At 38.9% G+C, this 25,941-nt stretch overlaps 1 protein-coding gene and 1 pseudogene across 3 annotated transcripts in view; both read right to left on the bottom strand.

Annotated features, from left to right (window-relative positions):
* ZHX3 (zinc fingers and homeoboxes 3) overlaps window positions 1–25,941 on the bottom strand; it is a 115,384-nt gene that overhangs the window by 47,153 nt on the left and 42,290 nt on the right. For both annotated transcript variants that reach the window (XM_081149738.1, XM_081149737.1), the window contains exon 2: window positions 11,998–12,093. The gene's annotated coding sequence lies outside the window, so the exon portion shown is untranslated. The remainder of the gene's footprint in view (window positions 1–11,997; window positions 12,094–25,941) is intronic.
* Window positions 1–25,941, bottom strand: part of LOC308562320 (N-acetylgalactosaminyltransferase 7-like) — a 90,770-nt pseudogene that overhangs the window by 37,444 nt on the left and 27,385 nt on the right. The gene's annotated exons all lie outside the window — the stretch shown is intronic.

The following is a 25,941-nucleotide window of genomic DNA, read 5'->3' as shown; positions in this document are numbered from 1 at the left end:
TTATAGAGTTTCCTGTTCCGTGGAATGATCGTGGGCAATCACTTTCGCAGTTTTTGGCGATGCCAGTTTATGGCTATGTTTTTCTGTTCACTGAACTGGCTCATTTCTTCAGGAGAACAAACTGTTCTGCGCTGAAGCAGGAATTGGCTGGGTTCTAACAAAAAGATTCCTCCCCCCTACCCCCCACCCCCCTACCCCACCCCCCAGCGACAGTGTTTTTGCAAAAGACCCAAGTCAATTTATAGCCAAGTAACAAAAGGTCAGAAAGGTTAGTCAAGCAATGGGCGTAATTCCTGTGTGTCACAGCCAATAAAGGAAATGGGTGGGAATAAATAGTACGCAATATTAACCTGAAATTATTTGTGCAAAACTATTATTGTAAAATATACAAAGGGGCCCATGGCTTCCAATATAAAGGATTTCCCACTCTGATTTTTTTTAGGCACATTTACTGTGGAAGAACTGAGATGACCTCAAATTTCTCATCCACAAGTGGAAAAATATTTTTAAAAAAATTTCACACTAATTTATGAAAAATCTTGATCATTGTTTTATAGCCCTGAAATAGAAATAATCACATAAAAAATTAAATATCTCATAGTTGAATCACAGTTAAGTACAATTTACATGGCTGAATTTAATATAAAATCTTTGCCAAAATACAGAGAAAACTGACCAAAAGGATAGGCTAAGAAAAGACTCTACAAATATGTTTTAATCACACTAAAAGTGTGACAAACTACTGCATTATTCAATGAGCATAAGAGCAACAAGAAATGCCTGCCTTTGAAGCAGACATGAAGGACTGACATCACCAGCCAGGCAGGCAGATGAATAACAGCCTGGACTGGGCAGCCAACCAGGGCCAAGCCCATGGGTCTGTGGAGTAAGGAAGGCTTTCAGATTCCAAGGCTGCTGGAAGCAACCTCCCCCCTACACACACCCCTCTACTCCCCGCCATCATGATGTCTACAGTACTCACCATTTAAAACAATCTAATCATCCAAAAGACGAATGGTTACACAGAATACTGTCATGGTTCAGACAAAGATGATGTAACTTGTTTCTCCCTCAGACTCCTTCCTAAGTACAACTATAAACCCTGGAAATAACACAAAAGGCAACCAAAGGAGGAGTCTGAAAGGTAAAAAAGGGAAGGCGAACAGATTAGGGATCCCAGGACTACAGGAACAACATAGCAGCAGGGTATCTTATGACCCCCTTGTCCTCACTCCATCCAACCAAAAAAGGCCACCAGGCCCAATGTTTCTCAAACCCCAGCCTAGTAACAGAAGGTAACCCAGGTAGGAGTATCATTCCCCATGACAGAATGGGAGTTCTGCTGATAATACCAGGCCAGCTGGAAGCACCAACAAGAAGGATAGATCAAGAGCCCACTGATAATAAAACAGGCTGAAAGCACTCTCCCTTCCTGCAGGGCCCCAAGGAAGTATTCTTCATCCCAGCAGGATGGAACCTTCCTTTTCTCACCTAGAGGCACCAGGCAGCATTGCCTGGGGTAACTCCTCCCCACATTAGATAGCACCGGCAGGGACCAGTGGGAGCCCCAGCTGCACCAGATAGCAAAACAGACCAAAATAGTAACAGCAAAGGCTCTGCAAAGTAAATTGTCATTGGGACCACAGCCTACAAAAGTAGATACAACCTTTGTGCTAAACTTAATTGGGGTGACTTCCTGGTAAAATAAAAAATTTAAACAGGACCCAGGATCTCCTAACATAATAGACAAATGTCCAGAATAGAAATGGAAATCTCCCAACATACCAAGAACTAGGAAAACTATGACTTGAGTGAAAAAATATAATCAACTGATATCAACACTAGGATACATCTGAAGTTGGAATTAGTTTATAAAGGATTTTAAAACAACCATCCTAAAAATGTTACAACAAGTAATTACAACTTCTCTTGAATCAAGTGAAAAAATAGAAAATCCTATCAAAGAAACAGAAGTTATGAAAAAGAACCAAGTGAAAATTGTAGAACTGAATAATATAATAACAGAAATAAAAACTTGCTAGATGGAGTGGAGATGACAGAGGATAGAATCAGTGAACTTGAAGATAGATCAATAACACTTATTCAATATGAACAAAAGAGAGTAGAATGAAAACAAATGAACAGAGCCTTAGGCACTTGTGAGACAATAACAACAAATCAAATGTTCATATCATTAGAGTCTCAGAGGAAAATAGAAAGAGAGGGGCTGAAAGAGCATTCAAAAAGATAATGGCTGAGAATTTCCCAAACCTGGTAAAAAACACACACAAACAAACCATATACCTACAGGTTCAAGAAGCTGGGGAAACCTTAAAAAGGATAAACCCAAAGAAGTTCATGCCAAGACACGATACCTAAGTTTCTGATAATTAAAGACAAAGAAAGACCCCTAGAAGCAGAGAAAAACAACACATTGCCTGTAAGGAAATATCAATACAAATGACGACCAATTTCTCATTTAAAATCATGGAGGCCAGAAGAAAGTAACACAACATTTTCAAAGCTGAAAGGAAAGAACTGTCAACCATGAATTCTATATTTGGGGAAACTATACTTCAAGACTAGAGGGGAAAATACATTTTCAGACTAAGAAAAACTAAAAGAATGTATAGCTAGAAGGCCTACCCGTCAAGAATGGCTAAAGGAAGTTCTTCAAATAGAAAGGAAATGCTAAAAGAAGAAATATCTGAGCAACAGGAAGGAATAAAGAATAGAAAAAAGTCCCTGGACAGGTAGCTCAGTTGGTTAGAGCATCATCCAGATATGCCAAGGTTGCAGGTCCAGTCCTGGTCAGGGCACATACAAGAATCAACGGATGAATGCATAAATAAGTGGAACAACAAATTCATCTCTCTCTCTCTCTCTCTAATTCATAAACAAATGTAAAAAAAAAAAAAAAAAAAAAAGAACATTAAAAAATAAAGAGCCCGGCCAGTGTAATTCAGCGGTTGAGCATTGACCTATGATCCAGGAGATCTCGGTTTGATTCCCTGTCAGGGCACATGCCAAGACTGCGGGCTCCATCCCCAGTGGGGGGCATGCAGGAGGCAGCCGATCAATGACTCTCTCATCATTGATGTTTCTATCTCTCTCTCTCTCTCTCTCTCTCCTCCCTTCCTCTCTCTGAAATCAATAAAGATACATTAAAAAAAAAATGTGAATACATACAATAGACTATCCTCTTTGAGCTTTATAAATCATATTTAATGACTGAAAAAATTAAAACACCATATGATACTCAAGATAATTATATGTAAGAGGGGTGGGGGTAAAGGGTACCTAAATGGAAGTAAATTTTTTACCTTTCACTCTAGGTGGTAAAATATTGATACCAGTAAGACTACTATAGGTCAACTATGTACACCATAATACCCACGGTAACCACTAAGAAAATAATATAAACAGATACACTCAGAAACACTACAAATAAATTAAGATCCTAAAAAGTGTTCAAGTAACCCAGAGAAAGGCAAGTAAAGAGAAACAGAAAACAAAATAAAATAAAATGGCAGATTCAAATCCTAATACATCAATAATTGCCTTAAATGTAAATGGTCTAAACACACCAATTAAAAAGTAGAGACTGGCAGAGTGGATAAAAACCCAACCCAACTGTATGCTGTTCACAAGAAACTCACTTAACATTCAATGAAATAGGCGGAAAATTGAGTACTGTCTATATAATAGAATATCAACAGCTATTTAAATTATGTTTATCAATAATTTTAATACAGGAAAATATTTAGACTATTATACTTTATAGGACATGATAATTAAATAAGAAAATACATAAATATTTTCAAAGCTGGATACAAAATATATATATATATATATATATATAGAATGGCTTCAACTCTATGGAAACAATTTTTAAATAAATGCCTAAAAAGAATGCTATGAAGATATCAATAACAGGAATCTCAATGATCTTCATTATGCTTTTGTATATTTTTCAGATTATCGTAAGAATGAATGATGATTACTAGAGGAAAAAGAGGGATGGGATAGAAAGGGAAAATGGAGGAAAAATGGTGATGGAAGGAGACTTGACTTGGGGTAGTGAACACAATACAATATACAGATGATGTGTTATAGAATTGTATACCTGAAATCTATATAATTTTATTAACCAATGCCACCCCAATAAATTCAATTAAAAAAAGAATGAATGGCTTTTATGATCAGGAAACAATGTTAATTTTAAAAATTCTCTCCAATTAAAGTAGTCTATTAAAGATAATTGTGTTGTTGCCAGGGGAGGAGAAACTAATATCTATCTTTGATATCCACCATTAATGTGGATCTTTTACTAGTGATCTTTCTACTTGGCTGCCCACCCCTTCCCTGCTCCCTAGAGGACCAGAGGCATAGGCAGAAGACCTGGAAGATCCAGAAAATGTTCTCTTTGCCAGCTTTGGGCATGGTATTCAGGGGATAGGGGGTAGAGAGTGGTAAGGAAGCAGACATATGGGGGTGCAGAGCAGTGTGGACAGCAAAACAGGACTGTTGGACACCTGACTCACTTCTACTGGTCTCCAGAGTCACTACTCTAGGTCTCCACAGGTCTGACCACTGAGCTGGTTCCCCTGTTTCCTCACTCCATCACCCAAGGCCACAAGAGCAAGCCTTGATACTCTCAGCCCAATAGAGCCTAACACAAGTATCATCCCACCATGCTGGGAACCCCAGCCCAGAAAGGAAATTCTGTTTCATAATGCCAAGTCAGTATCAACTTAACATTCCCATCTTCCTTTCTTTTTCAAAGTCTCTATCTTTTTCCAGAAGCCCTGTGACAATCTTCCTACTACAGCAGGCCCAATCCTTTTTCTGACATTTCAACTATGAAACCTCAAAGTAATATTCAATTCTTCCTCACTCTTTATTTGTATATCCAATCTATTACTATAAAGGAGATTCAACATAAAATGCAGAAAGTAGCAGATACAATGATTTCTAAGGTCTCCTATTAGAGATTCATGATTCTTTTACCAAATATTACCTTTACTCTTTCTTAACACAACTAACAAGTGGACCCTATTAAAATCAAAGTTGAAAGCTCTGACCAAGACGCCTCCTTGTTGATGTTGCTATGGCCCTATTTGACAATCAACAGGGCCATTTCAAGCCTGCCCACTTTTATCACCAATTCTGGAAAAGTTGCTTTTTACCCTAATGAGGACATGGAAACCCATCTCTAGGGCTATGCGAGATAACACAAAGCCAACCTTGACCTTAAGGCACAAATACTGCAGGACTATTTTAGTGCTCCCACCTTTGCCATCTCCCATAGCTAAACTACCAACATAATGAGGTAACACAATTTTACAAATACTTGAGTAAATATTATTTGAGACCATATTAACTTTCAAAATAAGCTTTTATTTTACCTGTTGTCTACTTTTAGGGGGGCTAGAGTAGAAAAAGCATGGACTTTGGAGCTAAAGAGTATCCCTATTACTTATTAGCTACACAGCTTTGCAGCTTCATCTATAAACTGGGAATAATTACGCAGAACTCTTGTGAGGATGAAGTAATATATTACTTATAAAAGCACCTGGCGTATTGTAGGTGCTCTCTTGGCTCCATTTAATAGTGCTAACTTAGTTTCTTTTTGCCACCTACTTCTCATTTATGTTTTCTTGCTGTATTTTATGGACCTGAGTGAGTCACCTTAAATTCTTTTGGAATAAAACCAAAACATATAAGCGTACATAAAAATAGCAGACACTCTTTTGGGAAGCAGAAGTGGGCACTTATTGGGAAGGAAAGTGAGGCAACTTTCTGGGTAGTGATATTTTAGTAAGCATTTGGTTACACAGGTGTATGCATTTGTCAAAACTCAGCAAATGCACAGTTAAAATTTAACTGCAAATTTAACTACAAATGTATAAATATTACCTCAAAAGAAAAAACACTATAACACACATAGTGACGTCTACTTAGTGATATGCATGCTGAAGCACTGAGGGGAAATACTTAAAAAATATGATGAACAGATGGCTGGGTAGAGGACCAGGAAGAACACGGAGTAAAATGTTAATGGTCAAAACCTGGTAGTGGGTATACTGCTGCTCACTGTAAAATTCTTTCAACTTTGCAGCATGTTTAAAATGTTTCATAATAAAGTGTTGGGTAAGTATTTTCTATAGAACAAAATGGAAAGCACTCAATACACGTTAGTTCTCTTCCCACGCCCTCTCCATGTTGTTATACACCCACTTGTTCAAGTTCCTGTAAACACCAGGCACATACTGCAGTATTGCCTAGTGTAAGCTGCTTAACCTCAAGCCCACTGAATCTCAGCTTTCTCATCTATGGAATAATAACCACGTGCCTCATGGGATTTTTGTGAAGATTAACATGATGAACATATAACACTTAGCCCAGTCCCTGCCATTATGCCAGTGTAGCATGCAGTAAATAGCATGGGCATTATGGCATATTATTCCAGCATTACATAGTGGTTAGAAGCCCTGACTCCTAACTGACAGCCTGGGTTCAAATCCCAACTCCACCATTTTGTAGCTTTGGGCAAAATTCTTACCCTTTCTGTGCCTCGGTTTTCTTGTCTGTAAAAAACAGAATGATAAGTGTCTCTCACAATTATTTGATGACAATTAAACATGATAATACACATAAAGTGCTTAGAACTATTCAGTAAGGTAGAAATAAAAATTTTATGGCCTGTATTTAAGAAAAATCGACTGGACACTGTCATGGGGAAGGTGAGGTCATTTGGTGGACACCTGCAACTCCAAATGCCACATCTGGACCATGGTGAAATTGTTCATTGTTGAACTCCTTAAAAATGTGAGGGAATGCCACCTGGTTCCCAGGGTTTGTCTATTTTTAGTTTATCAAGTAAAGCTCCAGCAGTGTGCAAATGTACCACTTATCTGTGTGGTCCAAATGACAATCTGGCAACAGTCATCTCTCCTACTATTTCCCCCCAGAACAAAATGACGGTGAAGCACATGCATTAGAAACTGTTCATTCTAAGCATTTCATATGCGGTTCATTTAACCCTCATTACAACCCTTGCTAATAGGTATTATTATTGCCTACAGTTTACAGATGAGGAAACTGAGGCACAAAGAAACTAAGTAACTTGCCAAAGGTCACTCAGCTAGTAGCAGGTAAACCCAGGATTTGAACTCAGGCAGCCTAGTTTCAGAGTGCACACTGCTAGCACCACCCTCTCCTGTTTTCAAAGAATGCAAGAACAAGGTATCATCTGGAGGAGGCACAGTTCATGAATTAGAGCTCTGGAGGGAGCTGAATTGAACAAAAGGTTCAAATGCCAGAAGAAAACCACTTCCAGAATGGAAAGACCACAGAGAAGAAACCAGGAGGGCCTCCCAGGCTCTCACACATAATCAACAATCCAAGAGGGTCACTAAGACACAGCCTGGAAATATTTGAAAACAATGTGTAGTAGGAAAAGAGAATAAAAAGAACTCCAAGGAAATAAATTAAAGCAGATTATGTGAAAGGGAATCCAGTAGAGTTACCTTTGGTTTTTGGTTTTTCTTCTTTTTAGTAACAGAAGCCCAGAGACAAGACAATTTTATTTATTTATTTTTAATCCTCACCCGAGGATATTTTTTCCATTGCTTTTTCAGGGAGAGAGTGGAAGGGGGAGAGAGAGAAACATCGATGTGAGAGAGACACATCGAGTGGTTGCCTCCTGCTTGCTTGCTCCCCAACCGTGGCTGAGCCTGCAACCAAGGTACGTGCCCTTGGCCGAATTGAACCCGGAACCTTTTGGTCAGTGGACTGACGCTCTAACCACTGAGCAAAACCAGCTAGGGCAAGACAAATTTATATATAAGACCTCGAAGAAAAAAAAGGTGAGCAAATCAGAATACTTCAAGCTGTCATTGTAAACAAACAAAATGATGCCACCCCCCCCTTCAACCCCCAGGACCAGGTGCCCTTGTCACTCCTCCACCATCAAGCTGTCTCCAAGAGCTGCAGTCAACAGCCACTATACATTTCCTCAGCTCCTCTAACTTCAGTGCAAGTTGACTTAGGTACTCAGTGGGAACTGAGCATGCTGGGATCACTATCAGTTTTCTAGTTGCAAAAACCAGTGGCTTAGCTTCTCCTTGTTCTACTGGACTTCTGGGTGTATGGCCACTGCCCTTTGTAGAGAGTCATCTCTTCCACACCACTTTGTCCTGCTTCTGCCTCACCTCTTCTTCTAGCATCAACGTGCATCCAGGCCTGGCTTGCAATCCCACTCACTAGCTTGGTAACAACGCCTTAGAGTCTTAGTTTCCTGGCCAGCAGAGTAGGGTAGTAATAATTTCCATACACAGGGTTACTGAGAAGTAAGCCATCTGAAAAAGCTCTCGCCACCCCACACTGGACGTGTATTACCGTGCTCAGTACATTTTCTATTGCCTACACATGGAGACCGGTGTTTGCCAAGAGGCCATGCTGAGCCCTTTTATTTTCTGTCTCCATCCTCTGCCTGGGGGTGAGCGAGGATTTTATACGTGGCTTTATACATGGCTTAGACATCCTCCTTGGGGCAAGTGCGTCTCACACCTTTATCTCCTGCCTCCACATCGCACCTGTTTCTGACCCATATTACTGCTCCTAGATGTTTTCCTAGACCTCCTGAAGTAAGTTTCTTAATTCAGCAAGTCCTAAAATAGACTCTTCTGTCTCTCTCCAAATCAGTCTCTGCTACACCCTCCACATACTTTAGGCCCCCTCCATAAGTTGGTCAATATTTCCACCATCTACTATTACCTTCCCTAAAACAAACAAACAAACAAACAAACAAACAAAACCCTGAGTCATCCTCTAATTCCTGATCTCACCTGAGTCAGACACTAGAATTTTTACATTTCGCCTCAAAACACCTCATCTTCTCTTTTCCATCACCGTTGCTACCACTTTGTTCAAATTCCCATCGTCTCTCACCTGGATGACTGCGACAGCCGCTTAACTGACTTTCTTCCTACAGTTCGTGCTACACGTGACAGAGTTATGTTTCTAAAAATGAAGTTGAGCATGGTGCTCCCCTGCTGTAAAGCCTTTGTAGTGCACCCCACAGGACACAAACTCAAACTTGCTTGCCAGGCATTCAAGGTGCTTGACCATCTGGCCCCAATATCCCTTTGTCCAGTCTCATCTCCAGCCACTTGGTACCATTAGGCTATGATGAACAAGGGCAATGAACTTGGGTACCTTCAAGCTTATTATCTCACAAAGCCCTACTGGTGAGTTAACACTCAGCTCCAGGATGCCTTCGCTCACTCAACAAACATCACTCCCTCCCTCCCTCTTTGTCTCCAGGACACATGACATGTCATATCTTTTGCCATTGTTGATCTGCATGCATGTCACCTCCCCAACCAGAAAGGGACCTGGAAGGCAGGGACAGATTGCCTTTATCTTTGTGTCTCCTGCACCTAGGTCAGTGTCCGTCCAGTTCAGAGTAAGGCCTCGGTGGTTGTTAACTGTATCAAGAATAGTAAAATACTTATGGCTAACAGGCTGAAGCACAGAAGAATTAGTATTCTTCATTGAACAAATGTAAAATGTGAAAGTTAAAAATAATGGGGGTAGATATGGAATAGGAAGAGGGGATGCCAAACCAGGGAGAAACTGAGTTTCCGTATATGGAAGTAAAGGGAAGTTCTTGGTTTTGATCTAATAATAGTAAATAAATATAGAAACAAATGTGATTTTTTGCACTAAGAGAATTCAGAAGTTTGTTCACCTTTAAAATTTGTTTTAAAGTGAAAAAGGAGGAAAAAATTTCCATATAATAGAACAGAAAAGAAACAAGAAATGTAAAAATTAAGAAATAAATTATATACAGAAAACATAATGCATGCACCATCAACCATAAATTAAAGATGATAAATTCACACATAAGTTATAGAATCTTCAAGATTAGTTGAACAGGAGGACAAGCATTGCTTTAAGTATTAGCAAAAAATTAAAAATTAAAAAATAATAAAAACACAATCTTGAGGAATAAATAACCAAATAAACTTAGAGGAACTTGTTTAAAAGTGAAAGAAATTAGATATTTTAAAAGGAAAAACCAAAATACTTTGGAAGGACCACAGACACTGGCAGGAGTTGCTGCCTCTGGAGGGGGACATGTCCTATGGACACAACAGAATGATGGCAGCAAGAGACAGTCTCTGGCCAGCCAGTGTGGCTCAGTGGCTGAGTGTCGACCCATGAACCAGGAGGTCACAGTTCAATTATTGGTCAGGGCACATGCCCTGATTGCAGGCTCGATCCCCAGTAGGGGGCATAACGGAGGCAGTTGATCAATGACTCTCTCATCATTGATGTTTCGATCCCTCTTTTCCTCTCACTCCCTCTCTCTGAAACCAATAAAAATATATTTTAGAAAAAGAGAGAGAGGGGGAGAGAGTCTCTGTCCAAATGCTATAAGGCAGGAAGCATGCATGAGGATTTAATAGAGGCTGAGGGGATACAGGATTACCTGCATACCTGTATGAGCTTTTATGCGAGATAAATTCCTAGAAATGCAATTGCTGAGTTAAATGGTATGTGCCTTGAAAAGTGAAAGATTAATCTGAAAAGATCTTAAAGGTGAAACAGAAAAAGCATGATATGTAGAATAAATAAAGCATCATCCTTGATAGGTAGGAGTGGAATGGGAAAATGAGGTAAAGGGGAGCTAGGCAAGATAGCTCCGTGTTGCCAGGTACTAGGTATAGGCACTGACACAACAGAAAGTTGGCTTTGCCCTCCCCGGGGGTCAGCTTTGCCCCCAGAGCAGAAGCCTGGAGGACAGCGGGAACCATATGGCTATCCGGGAGGAGATTTGAGGCAGTACTCAGTATGATGATGAGCATTAGAAAATATGTGTACAAGTTTACTTGCAAATAAACTTGTCTTGTGCCATTTTTAGTTTAGAAGACTGATATACAAGGCCACTAAATAGCTTTTAATTCAACCTGATGACTCAGTTAAAGAATGAGCAAGCTGGAATACATTACATATGCAACAGTAGCCCTGCTATAATCCACCATAAGGCAGAAAGTTCTGTAAGCTACAACTTCCCATGGGCTGGGTGGCCTCAGGCTTGTGGAGCAGGAGAAGGATTGATGCTACCATGTCTAAGTCAGGATGCTGTGCACAGAGCTTCCAGCACTATTACCACAGCACTATTACCACCAATGACTCTGACTCAATTTCCTCTGCTCTCTTTCCAAAAATTTCTACTCAGCGTACTGGAAAAAGGCTCTTAACTTTATAATGAAAAGCAGTGTAATAGATTTTTTTTATTTAAAAAATGTCCACCACCACCACTGAAACACCCCCTAGTCTAAGCCTGTGAGTGGCTGAATAACAGAATAAATTGAGTTCCCAACTAAATAAATAATAAAACTTTACTAGGGCACATCTATTTCATCAACTGAAGGCTGTGTCTATTTACACTGATTAGTTGCCAGTCTGCTTTGTTTTTAGCATTAAATTTAGCATTGAAAAATGTTTCCTGTTCCCGAAGGCAGTGCCACCCATCCTGGAGAACGGAGCTTGAAAAACTGGTGTTCAAACTGGTGTTCTAGTTTTTCAAGGCAGTAGTTTAATAAAACAGAGGTATAAGTTCTGCACTCAGACTGAAAGCTGACCTTGGACTAAACCTGCATATCACAGACACACCACACACAACTCTACCTTTATAATACCGGATGGCCAACCTAAGACACAACAGTTCCTAGGTGATCCAAGAAATCACTGAAATTGCATATTCAATACAGATTTTTAGATTGATTCAAAATTAATCACATGGTCAAAGAGCTTAGCAGTAAAGACTGGAGGACGACATTTTTACAAAGGTTAAGAGCAACGCGAGGACTATGTATTGTGGCAGCTAACGCGAGGACTATGTATTGTGGCAACTGTTACAGCAAGAAACATGCTACAACCCAAAAGCATACTATTTGACTGAGAAATATACTTTTTTCTTACTTCATTGGTTTCTCCAGTTCCTCTCTTCACTTTATGCAGCTCCATGTGCATCTTTAAAGGTTCACTTGTTGTTGCTTCTGCAGTTGCAATTCAGTCCTGTAAAAGTAGCAGCATATCATTACCCCATGAGAAAAAAGATATATGCTAGGAAGTATATGCTAGCAAGTATATGCTAGGAAGCTGAGTTATCCAATCTCATCAATCTCCTTTCCTAATTCACTTTCACTAGAACTATACACAAACAGAAAAGCCAAGGTGGTGGGGAGAGAAAAAAGAGGTTATTAAAATACAAACTAGCCATTTAAAACAATTTAAAAGGCTAGTAGAAATGAAAAAATATAAATAGAAATAAAGCAAACTCAATTGTCTCTGACAATAGATCAAAACAATATGATTCATTAAAATCTGTAATTTTAACACTCTTTCCACCAGTGAGTTTCCCTCTCTCCCTCCTGGCTAAGTCTGAGATGCCTTAGCAGAAATGATAAAATTAACTGATGCGTGGCCTTACAACTTCAAGGATGCGTACCTTCAAGGATGTGCTATTTTCTGAAGCTCTTCCATTCAAAGCCCTGGGGATTTCCTGGCATGGAATCTAGAGGTACCGAAATGGTCTAGGCTGTGAGTTCCAGGCCAAAAACTATGTTATCTTTGTATTTGTTTCTGACCCTTACCCCTATATTGTCCCCTTCGACCCAGGGCCAATGATGGACACACAGTAACTCTTGGTGAAAAAAATGAGACAGTAACTATGTTTTCAAAAAACCACCAGAGATGCTTCATGCGATCTTAAAATTACTTGGGAAGCAGTTGAAAAACCAGTTGAGTTCTTTCTTTCCCAAAGCACTTTCTTTGGTTAAAATGTTCATCAGCAGTATAACGGCCCTAAAGAAAATATACCAGAGGGTCTCAGAACTTCAAACAGAACAGTGCATCGGTACACCAGAGAGGGTTGGGACTATGACCATCTAAGAATGTAAACAAGTTTGCCCCCTCAAAAAATGTACCTCTGCCTTAGCCGGCTTTGCTCATTGGTAGAGCGTTGTCCCGTGGACTGAAGGGTCCCGGGTTTGATTACAGCCAAGGGCACACGCCTTCGTTGCAGGCTCCATCCCTGGCTCTGGTCAGGGCTAGTGCGGGAGGTAACCAATCCATGTGTTTGGTTGCCTTCTATTCTCTTTGAAAAGCAATGGAAAAAATATCCTTGGGTGAGGATTTTAAAAAAACTGTACCCCTCAGCAAAGTAGGTCCTACTTACCTTTCACCACCCTTCTATGTATGTCTTTAACATGCACATAGCCAGCTTGGGAGCTTTAACTACATTGACTAGTTCTACCTTTATAACAACCCTATAAAGTGATTCTAGTATTGAAGTTGCCCAAATGGGGAAATTAAGGCATAGAATGGTTAAGTAAATTGTGCAAGGAAATGCACTAACGGCTGTTCATAGGCAGAGGTTCTTGGACAAATGTAATCTCCTAATAGCTGCAGTCTCATCCACCAATTTTACTTTCTTCTATTGCTGTCATGGTATAGTAGCTCAATGTCTAGTAAAATTAGCTCTTGTTAGAAAATTTTCCTAATTAATACTTTATTGAAAAACTTAACTTTTAATTCTCCACAACTTAAAGACTGACCTTTTCTTATTTTAAAAAATTACCCAGTGCACATCACAAAAAGGAAACTGTTATTTATGGAAATCAGGAGCAATAACTATTTTAAGCTGAATATTGACATTCACCCACTACTTCGGCTTATTAGATTTATTCCAGACACTTTGCTATGCTTACCAGATTCCCCTAACTTTAAAATAGCAAGGCCCTGGCTCAAGCAAGGCATTTATTCTTTTACTCTCTAGTTTGGTTGATTGGGACATGATGCTAATGATGCCAAAAGCTGTGGGTTCAATCCACTGCAAACCAGTTAGCTTTGCCTGCTTTATGTCTACAAACTCTTAGGCTGGATGGCATATTGTGGCTCATAAGAGGAACGAGTGGAGTGTGCAAGACAACCTGCATAAACACATCTGCTTGCCTGGATGGCATAGCTCAGCGGTTGAGCATCGGCCTAGGATCCAGGAGATCGCAGTTCCATTCCCAGTCAGGGCACATGCCTGGGTTTTCGGCTCGATCCCCAGTGGGGGGCATGCAAAGAGGCAGCCGATCAATGACTCTCTCATCATTGATGTTTCTATCTCTCTCCCTCTCCCTTCTTCTCTCTGAAATCAATAAAGACATTTTAAAAAATAAATAAATATATCTGCTGGAGGAACAAGTCCACATATAACACAGGAGCAGGACTGTGGGGAGAAGCATCAACTTCACTAAGAAAAGTTTCGTGATCATTGGCAAAGCATTTCTACTCTCTGAGTACGAAGCTCTTCTCAGTCTCAGACCTTTTGCCAGAATCTAACCTAGAGTCCCTCCTTCAAAAAACAAAACAAGTGTAGGATAAAGATAAGAAACTAAGGTTCTTAGTTTTTGCACAAGCTCTGCTTGATTGATCTAAAACAGAATTTTCTTATTCCTGACACCACCAATTCACTGACAATAAAAAGTACTTGTGACAGTTTTAGATAAAGCGTCACAAAAATATCTAGCAGTGCAGCATAGCAAGCCATCAGAAAAATCTTACTGCAATTCCATATACATATATCCCAGATTCTTTTTAAAAATTACTCTTGATTTTTTACAAAACCAAAACCTGCTCCATCTCCAAATAATATAAAGTTATTTTAGACATGCTTTGTCAAATTAAATAAAGAAACCAATCAATATCAGTCAAGATCACATTTTAAAACCCAGGGCCTGTTCAAGGTAGACATGTTACCAGCTTCTACAAATAAAAATGAAAAGGCAAAACTATATTCCTTGTTATTTTTTTTTTTTAAAAAAAACAACCCACTTGGGATCATCCATCTTCCAGTTTTCCTGCCCACAGGTGGAAAGAACTTTCCCAATATACTAATGCTACAAAGCACATGAGTTCCAACAGTCACAAGGTAACTATGACAGCAAAGCTAAAGTTATTTATGAGATCATAAAAACTATGTGATGTAATTTTTAAAACTTTAGGTGAAACTGGCATATCATAAAAGTAGCCATTTTAAAGTATACAGTTCAGTGGCATTCACAATGTTGTACAACTATCACCTCTACCTAGCTCCTAAACATTTTAGTCACCCGAAAACAAAACCTTGAACTCATTAGTCACTACCATTCCCCTGCTCCAAACCACTGATATGTTTTATTGCCTCTACAGATCTACCTTCCTGGATATTTCATATAAATGCAATCACACAATATATGACCTTTTGTGTCTACCTTCTTTTACTTAGCATGATGTTCTGAGGTTCTTCTACACTGTATTTCATTCGTTTTTATGGCTGAAAAATATTTTATTTTATGGATATACCACATTTTGTTCATCCATTCATCCACTGATAGGCATCTGGGTGGTTTCCACCTTTTGGCAACTGTGAATAATGCCTCTATCTGTATATAAGTATTTGTTTGAATACCTGTCTTCAAATATTTGGGGTATATTCCTAGAAGTAGAATTGCTGTGTCACATGGTAATTCTATATTTAACTTTTTGAAATCTTGCCAAACTGTTTTCTACAGTGGCTACACCATTTTACTTTCTCACCAGCAAAAACATGAGGTTCTGATTTTTCTACATTCTCACCAACACTTCTCATTTTCTGTTTGTTTGGGGTTTTAAAAAATTATAGTCATCCTTGTGGGTATGAAGTGGTATCACATTGTGCTTCTAATTTGCATTTCCTTAATGATCAATGATGTTGACCATCTTTTCATGTTTGTTGCCCAATCATATATCTTCTTTGGAGAAATGTCCAATGAAGTCTTTGCTCATATTTTAATTGAATTATCTTTTGATGTTGAGTTGTAAGTTTTTAAAAAATATATTATCAGATTTGAAAATCATTTTCTGCCATTCTGTACACTGTCTTTCTACTTTCTTAATAGTGTCCTTTGCTGGAAAAAAGTTTTAAACTTTGATGAAATACAGTTTATTTTTTCTCTTGTTGGTTGTGCTTTTAATGTTTCTAAGAATCTACTACCAAACCAAAGTCATGAATATTTAGCCTTTTGTTTTCTCCTAAAAGTTTTGGCTCTTACAATTGGGTCTTTGATCCCTTTGGAGTTAATTTTAGTATATGGCATGTGGTTAGGATTCAACTTTCTTTTGCATGTGGATATCCAGTTATCTGGGCACCATTTGCTGAAGAAATTGTCCTTTCCCCCATTGATGGTCTTGGCATCCTTGTAAAAAATCAATTGACTACAGAGATGTATGAGTTTATTTCTGAACTCTCAATTCCATTCTATTGATCCATATGTCTACCCTTATGCCAATGCCACACTGTTTTGATTATTATATATTTTTTAAATTGGGAAGCATGAGTCCTCCAGCTTTATTTTTCTTTTTCAAGATTGACTATTAAGAGTCCCTTGCAATTCCATATGAACTTTAGGATCAACTTTGCCATTTCTGCAAAAAAGGCTGCCAGGATTTTGGTAGAGATTGTGTTTCCTTGGTCTATAGTTTATTTTCATTGTCTTCAGTTCCGAGTAGAGGAACTGATACTCATGAGCCTTATATGCTCACTGATAAGAGTAAGTTGTTTAACAGGCTTCATAGAATGGCATCATGAATTCTCTCTAATATAGTTCAAACTCCCCAAATTGATTATGAAATACTAGCTACTTTACCAAAGACTGCTCAAACACACCTATTAGAGCTTACAGTGCCTACTATAATTGGGAGGGCTAGAAGGAAGACTCAAAGTCTTTCTCTTTATAAGTTTTTTGCTGAAGTCTATGAGAGAACAATTGTTTGAAGTTATACATGTAACTTGGGCTGGACACAATCTGTTCGTTGCTCTCACATCAAAATTAGAACTAAAGATGACACAGTAACCTAGGAAAAATAACTGTGGCTTTTTCTAAAACTAGCAATTCCAAAGAAATTATATATTCCCCAAAACTGAAAGTCATCTTAAGACCAGTAGATTATTAGTCTGAAGGAAAGTGATTGCTTCACTTCCTATGTTTGGTGTCAATTTATCAAAGCCTCAGCTTATACCTCCTATCAACATACGGGGCACATAGGACTCATAGTCCAAGGTGATCCAGTAATATCAAAAAGGGTTTTAAAAATCAAATCACTTATAAATAACCTTAATCAGAAAATACCATCTGCTGTTGAAATCAACAACTAACAACCAAATCCTGGGAAAAAGATATCTAATTCCACAGATTTTGTCATCTATAATGAAACTAAAGGAAATAAAAATATCTTCTGGCAGGTGCTCAGGGTCAGTGTCTTGGCAGGGAATGTTAACTAATGCAAAGTTCTGATGTTTGGTTTTGTTTTGTAACCAAAAAGTTTAAGTTGAAGAGGGCAAGAAAAAAGGAGGTAAGGAAAAAAAAAGAAATGGGGGCAAGAAGATAAGCAGGTGAGAACCTGATGCAGTGAGGTAACAGACAAACAACAGTCCAGGGATATGGAAAGCTGGCCTAGGGTGTACATGGAGTGGACTGCTTGTTGGCTGAGTCTGTCACCAAGCAACAGAGGATCCTTTCAGTACAGTTATCAGCAAAGCTGGTCAGTATTACATCCATGGTAGACTCACTCTTGGAATGAGTTTTGCCATAAATTCTTCTAGACCTGGAAAGCCCTATAACATGGCAGGTGGAGAGGGCACCCTCTCCGCTGATCCGGCCACTGCCTATTGAGGGCCCTGTCTTCAGCACCCACACAATTTCCCATTCTCTAAGAATGTCTTCAAAATGCTGACTGATTAACTGTACTTCTCCCTCCACACTTCCTCAGCTCTGTTTATACTCAGTTAACCTGAACTCTGTGTCAAGATTCAAGGGACAGGTGGTATACAGAGGCAGTGCCCAAGGAAATGAGATAAAGGCCACATTCTCCTTGGCTGGTGGTAGCACAAAGGGAAATGCACTCTACAAGGAATGAGATGGGGGGTGCTGTGCCTTATTCTTCACAGAAACAGACATTCTGGGCCTCTTAAACCAAGAACTCACAATTCCTGCTCTTGAGTAAAACGCTGGGTATATGAATGTATGATAACCATTTAAGTCTAAGGGGAGGTTTTTTCCCCAGTTACCAAATCACCTGCCCCAAGAGGCCATGGGTTTTTTTATGTAGTCTATGTTGGAAAAGCAGTGAGGGGCTGCATACCAAATGCTTCCAGTCATCTGGCACTCCCTACCCCAGAAGCCCAGCTGAAGGAAGCCCAGATGGGCAATCGGTGACACCTACTGCAAGGTCAGCCAGAGAGGAAGCACCTCTGCCCCACTCAGTGTCAAAACCCTGAACAACCACTGTGATAGCTTTCTCTATTTCTCTCTGTTTTTCCTTCCTCTCCCTTTCTCCCTCTCTCTCTTTCTGCAAAAGGAGCTTCCAGTTAATTTGCAGTCCTGCCACTCTGTGTCCACGAGCTGAACTCCTGGGGCATCTGTCCTGGACTTGGCGGACCCACTTCAGTTTTGTTCTCTGCTCTCTTTGTGGAGGTCTTGGTTACAAGCTCCTTCCTGGAAACAAGCCCTTAACTGTCCAGCAAATGCCTGATTTGCAAGCACTGCCACACAGGAAAGAGAAGCAGGGGGGCATGATGGGGTTTATGACACAGCTATAAACTAACCATTCCTGAGTTTAAAATAGTCCAAACCTGGCACATCCTACATGTCTATCAACACGAGAATGGATAAACAAATGGTGGTATTCATACAGTGGAATACCACTCAGCAATGAAAAAGAAAGAGCAAATTTCTGATATACACGATATGGATGAATCTCAATATCATGTTGAGCAAAAGAAGCTAGACATAAAAGAAAATATATTATATGACTTTTTTTTTTTTTAACTGAGGTGTGGGACAGTCTTTTTTTTTTTTCTTTAATATATCTTTATTGATTTCAGAGAGAGGAAAGGAGAGGGAGAGACAGAGAGAAACATCAATGATGAGAGAGTCACTGATCGAGCCCACAACCCGGGCATGTGCCCTGACCAGGAATCGAACCCTGATCGCCTGGATCCTAGGTCGATGCTCAACCTCTGAGCCACACCCGGCCGGGCTATATGATTCTTTATATAAAGGTCTAAAAAAACCGAAATAAATCTATGATGGAAAAAATCAGAATAGAGATTACCTTTGGGTGGTATTTACATGAGTATAAACATTTGTTAAAACTTATTGAACTATACATTTAAAACCTGCACATTTTGCCCTGGACAGTGTGACTCAGTTGGTTGAGTGCCATCCTGGGCACCAAAAGGCCGCTAGTTCGATTCCCAGTCAGGGCACATGCCCAGGTTGCAGGTTTGCTCACTGGTTGGGGTGTGTATGGGAGGCAGCCAATTGATGCTTCTCTTTCATGCCTACATCGATGTTTCTTTCTCTTTCCCTCTCCCTTCCTCTCTATAAAAAAATCAATAAAAACATATTTAAAAAAATAAATTAATTAAACTTGCACATTTTGCTGTATGTAAATTATTTTGGGATTAAAGTTTAAAAGTCTTTATAAAAATGGCAAAAAGACAGTTTTCCATCATGTTGCACCTATATTTGAAGTACTGACATGTACTTCTTTAGACAAAACAAAAAAATCTCTTTGAAGTAGTATAAAAGTTTATATCAATGTATTCATTTAATTCTTAAAACTAAATTACATAGAGCATTCCCTCAAATTTCTCCTACTCTAACATCCAAGTTAAATATTTTAAGCACATATTAATAGCAGAAAAGTATAATGTAGAGGATAGAGAAAAGTAACTTGATTTTTTTAATGCGTGAAAAAAATTTACCATGATTTTAAAAGCAATACACATTCAGTATGGGAAAACTGGAAAATATAGAAGAGTAGGTAAGACTATAGGGGAAGAAAACTCATGTAATCCAAATCACAAGCATAAAGAAGAAAATTAAAAGCCACTTGAAAAATATCCACTACTCAGAGATAAGCACTGTCAACACTGTGATACACACACACGATTTTAACTAAATTGGGATCAGTGTACACATTGTTACTTTTTTCACTTAAATATATATAACAAACATATTCTGTGTCATTGAGCGTTCTTTGCATTTTTTATTACTGAGGTTAAATATTTTCATATAATTGTTGGCCATTCTTATTTCTCCGTGGGACAGCTTGGTAATTAAAAAAATAATACTGATTTTTTTTTTTTTCCTGATTATAATATACTTACTGCAGAAATGTAGAAAATAGAGAAGAGTATAAGGCTTAGGGGGAAAATTCACATAATCCAATTCATAAAAATAATCACTACTATTAATTTTTACTTTTCTTTGCATGTATTTTTTCTTATAGAATTGGTATTCTGGATAAATCTGTTTTAGACCATGTCTTTTTCCACTTAGCATCAGTAAAATCTACATGAGGCCTTGACCTAGCAGCTCAGTTGGTTATAGCGTCATCCCAATCTGCTAAGGTTGCAGATTTGATTCCAGGTCAGAGCATATACAAAAATCAACCAATAAATGCATAAATAAGTGGAACAACAAATCAGTGTTTCTCTCTCTTTCTCTCCCTCCCTCTCCCTTCCTTTCTCTCTCTAAAAATCAATCAATCAATAACAAACTATGCAAGCACTTTCCCTATGTCATTAAAGTCTCTAAACATTTATTTTTCTTAGTTTTTGCTTGCAGAATTTGTTAGCCACATAGATGTACCATATTTAACAAATACTCGGTGTCAGGCACTTGAACATGTTCGTTTAGTTTTTGTTTTTATTTACTTTATAATGTAGAGATAAACGTTCCTGTATATAAATTATTGCTTAACCTATGATTATTTCCTTGGGATTGGCTGCAGTATTGGAATCCCTAGGTCAAAGAGTATGAACATTGTTAAGGATCATTGCCAAACTTCATTGAGAGTTATATCAATTTGCAATCCACAAGCAGTATCTGAGAATGTCTGTACTTCTACACCCTTACTGGCATTAAAGTCTCTTTCTCTGTCTCTCACATACACATACTCGCTACCCCTCATAAGCTCCCCACCGCATCGCCCACTATAGCTCCCCCCAAACACACTTCATTAATTTGATATGTGAAAATGGTATCTTATAACTTTAAATGCATTTTTCACTAATGGAATGAAGTAGTTTTTCATTTGGTTAAACCACTTCTATGAATAGTCTGCTAAATTCCTTAGCTATCTGGCATTTTCAGAGGTAACCAAAAAGTGTTTGGGGACTTGTGGTTCATGATAAATGATGGAGCATTAGAATGTAGTTCTCCCTTTCCTTAAATACAACAAATATAAAAGACTAATGACTTATAACAGCAAATATATATATTATAAAAATATAAGAGTAAGAATAAGTTCACAACAGGACAAGATAAACAGGAAAGATGCCATCAGGAGAATGATGAGGAATTCTGGGCAAAAAAAAAAAAAGCCATCAGAACTGAATTATGGCAGTCCTAACCATGTAAAGCAAGGGTGGGGGGACATCTGGCCCACTGGCCGGCTGTACACGGCCCATAAAATCATTTGGTCTGGCCCTGCCAAGGCAACCACAGGCAAGACTTGAAATTTAATAGATCTAGGAGCTTTTTTCATAGCTAATTTTTAAGTTGATAATTTCGTATGATGTTATAAATATCCAAATGGCCCTTGGCAGGAAAAAGGTTCCCCACCCCTGATGTAGAGGAACCTTCAACTTGAACCAAGCAAAAGAAGAGACTTCTAAAAATATGAGTATGCCCAAGAGAACCCTGGGGGAAAACACATCCAAATTCAGAGATGGTGGAAGTTGGATATGGAAGTTGGCGAGGGATTGTTAGGGAGATCACTAAGGTCTGCCTCCTCCAATGTTCTGAGAAAGCTAAGCTGTGAGAACAGCTCTTTATAATAAAGGGGGTCAGCAACAGGGGACCACCCACATAAGGACCAGGACTAGAGGACAGAGAAATAGCACCACAAATGACAAGGCACACACGCTCCCAGAAGCCTGGAGGCATATTCTGACCACTTAGCAGGACCAGGGATCCTATACTCTGGAAAAATAGTTCCCACTTGTGCTGAGGGAACCTGCTACAGTTACCACTCTGATCACACAACCAGGGTTCTCAGCTCAGGTTACAAGCACATCAGAATCACCTGGGGAGCTTTTAAAAAATACCAATTGACACACAGGTCCAGGAAGATGCTCAACACCACTAATCATCAGGGAAATACAAATCAAAACCACAATGAGATATCACCTCACACCTGTAAGAATGGCTAATATCAAAAAGGCAACAGCCTGGCCAGGCATGGCTTGGCCGTTGAGCATCCACCTAGGATCCAGGAGATGGGGGTTCGATTCCCAGTCAGGGCACATGCCTGGGTTGCGGGCTCGATCCCCAGTCAGGGATGTGCAGGAGGCAGCCAATCAATGATTCTCTCATCACTGATGTTTGTTTCTCTCTCTCTCTCTCTCTCTCTCCCTCTCTCCCTCCCCCCCCCCGAAATCAATAAAGATATATATATTTTTAAAAAGACAACTGGCGAGAATGTGGAGAAAAGGGAGCCCTCGTACACTGCTGGTGGGAGTGTAAACTGGTGCAGCCACTATGGAAAGCAATATGAAGCCCCAAAAGAATTAAAAATAGAACTACCATATGATCCAGCAATTCCACTTCTGGGTATTTATCCAAAGAAAATGTAAACACCAACTCAAACTGATATTTACACCCCCATGTTCACTGCAGCATTACTTATAATAACCAAGATATGAAAACAACCTAAATGTCCATTGATGAGTGAATGGATAAAGAAAATGTGGTGTGCACATATATATGTGTATGCACAATGGAATAGTTTTCATATTATTCAGCCATAAAAAAGAATGAAATCTTGCCATTTGCAACAAGAATGGACCTTGAAGGCATTAAGAAATAAAAGTCAATTTGGGATACGAAGAAGCAGTGTTGATCAAACAAGTCAGTAAAACTTTTAGTTAAATCCTGACAATTATTGATCAAATAGAATGTGAAATGCAATGCAACTGCTAATAAGAATTCTTGAAAGAAAATAGGCATAATGTAGAAAATTAATCAGAAACTTTGAAAAATGTCTGGAAACCAAAGGATATGCTGCCAACACCAAGTGCAACAACATAATTTATCGTCTCATTAGACAGAATTAGGCTTTCAATGCCTCTAATGAGGTCTACCTCTAAACAATGGCCAAACATCAGCTATAAAAACCTACGTCCAGTATATACAGTAGAACTGGGCAAATAAGCAACCTAACAAAATGAATAGTGTCTCATGACTACTTCTCATTAACATTCCCTGAAGGTAATTATTTTGATCAGCTAGAGACTGGTACAAGTAATAACATTCAAAATTAAGTGCATCACCAAAGATACTTCACGATTCTTTAGATATCTTATTTGTGTGTATGTAAGCACACGCATGCATGCATGTGTGTGCACAAGCATGACTCACGCCAATGATTTTCTATACCCTGGAAATGAGGTCTCCCCCTCTCACCTGCAACTGTCCATAATACTTATATTACTTATATAGTACAGCTTGCAAAAGTCCATAATATGGGGCTTCAGCTATCTACTAATTATGCAGTTGAATGACTTCCTATAAAAAAGCAAAGTCACCCACCACTAAGGGTGAAGGCAAGTGCAGCTCTTGGGGAGGCAGTCAGTGAGCATTATTATAACTTGTCACAGTTGGTCCCTGTAAGTCAAAGACAAACATGAGGAATTGCATTCCCCAGTCTCCAACCTAGATTCTGTTCAGAACACAGCTTCTCTTGGAAAGGGTACATACAAAGTCATAGAAAATGAAGTCTTGAGTGGGAAAAGGGTGAGGAGAGAGATAAAAAGGACAAACTTTACTCTATACTTGTGTATATTTTGGCTGTTAATAAATATATATACACGTATATATATTACTTATATAACTTTTTGTTTTGCAGGGGTTTTTTTGTTAATCCTCACCTGAGTTTATTTTTTCCATTTTTCTTTAGAGAGTGGAAAGGAGTGAGGGCGGGGGGAGGGCAAGGAGAGAAAAAGCAGCAATGATGTGAGAGACATACATCCATTGGTTGCCGCCTCCTGCTCACGCCCCACTAGGGCAGGGATTAAACCTGCAACTCAGGCACCTGCCCTTGACCAGGAATCGAACCTGTGGCCCTTTGGTGCACAGGCTGATGCTCTAACCACTGAGCAACACCAGCCAGGGCTACATATATAATTTTGAAAAGAAACATTATTACACAAAAACCTCCATTTCTCAAACATTTTTAATAGGAAAGAATTAGTTTTCCCAAAGTAATGAGAAAAGTGTACTTGCTCCATAATTATGCAATTACTGAACAAAGAATGCTTATTACATAATTACTTAAAAAGGAATACAGCTGTTGATCAAATAAATGAATTCATAACATTTATTTGGTACTAATAAGGCACCAGGAATCAGGCCATCCGAGAGTCTCTCTGCTCTCAGAACACTCACTTTCCCATGCTGGCCTCCTCTGTTCCAACTGCTTCAAGTCCCACCTTACATGCCAACAATCCCCACCCAGCATTCTCTCAACCACAGAGCCAACTGCTCACAGAGTCACTATTCTTGAATGGCCCACTGCCTCCCAAGCTTAACATGTCCCAAACCAGGATCATCATCTCCCTTACACCTGATCATTTCCATTATTTCATGCTTAACTGCAACTTTAGAGCCACTCATTCATGAACCTGAAATCTCCATGAGGGTAGCTACTTTTTGCTCAGTGCTATCATCTATCAGTCCTTTTGTCTAGAACAGCGACTGGCACACAATAGATGCTTAATAAATATTTGCTAAATAAATACATTGTTAGAAATGTATGCTCTAAGTAACCACAAATTTAGAAAAATAAAAAAAAATTGGGGATATTTCCTCAGCCAATGCCAAAGTTTACCAGAAGGGTGACAAACTGGAGGTCCATGGGCAGAAAAACTGGACTGCAGAAGACAAGTCTTAGCTGACCAAAATGATATTTGGGGGGGAAGGGGGATTTGTACTTACAGATAGGGCCCAAAAGTTTCCCATAGATAACTACCACTCCTGTCTAATAGTGGACAAATTCCCACTTTTATATTACATGCACATGACTCATGGTCTTTAGTTAAACATTCTCCATCACCAGAGGTATTGGGCATAGGTTGGGGCATTTTTGTACTGGAAGGGTAACTATCCTAAATTATCTTTAAAGCCCCATTAAATTTCAGGACTCTGCAATTTTGTTTATTTAACTGCATGTATTTTGCAACTATTTAACAGTAAGGTGTTAAGTGGAATGGACACAAACATATGCAAAGTTTTAAGAAGACATCAACACACATTTTAGACATGCTAATTCATAGAATATAACAAATACTACTGAATATATAACCATTTTCAACCATCACCAGGCCACTGATGAATGAAAACGTGGTTTCAATTATGTTGTTCAATGCAACTGTGCTTCCTATTTCAAGTTCATGAATGACTCCAAAGTCACAAACAGAAAGAAAATAAAGGAGATCCTTGTTTTAGCCCAAGTTTGAATGTAAAGGGCTGATTACATCATTGAACTGGATACAGATGGAGTCTCCCTCAGTACATCTCATTTTATTCATAAAAAAGGCATCTGTCTATATCTACAAAACATTCCAAAATCTGCATTTTTTTTCCTTTCAGCAATTTTAACAATGTTACTTAGTACTGTCACATTTTTTACACAATCCAAGGTGCTGATGAAAGCTTTTACCCCCTAGATTACAAATGCCACAGGGAAATGACCTTTACTTGTTTGCTGCTATATTCCTAGTGCCTAACAGTATGTCTGACAAATAGTAGGTGGTCAATAAAAGTTTGTTGAATAAACAACTAAACT

This window comes from Miniopterus schreibersii (genome assembly GCF_964146895.1).
Source record: "Miniopterus schreibersii genome assembly, chromosome: 10".
NCBI lineage: Eukaryota > Metazoa > Chordata > Mammalia > Chiroptera > Miniopteridae > Miniopterus > Miniopterus schreibersii.
The sequence above is the reverse complement of the archived record's forward strand: the minus strand, read 5'-3'. Positions and strand labels throughout refer to the sequence as shown.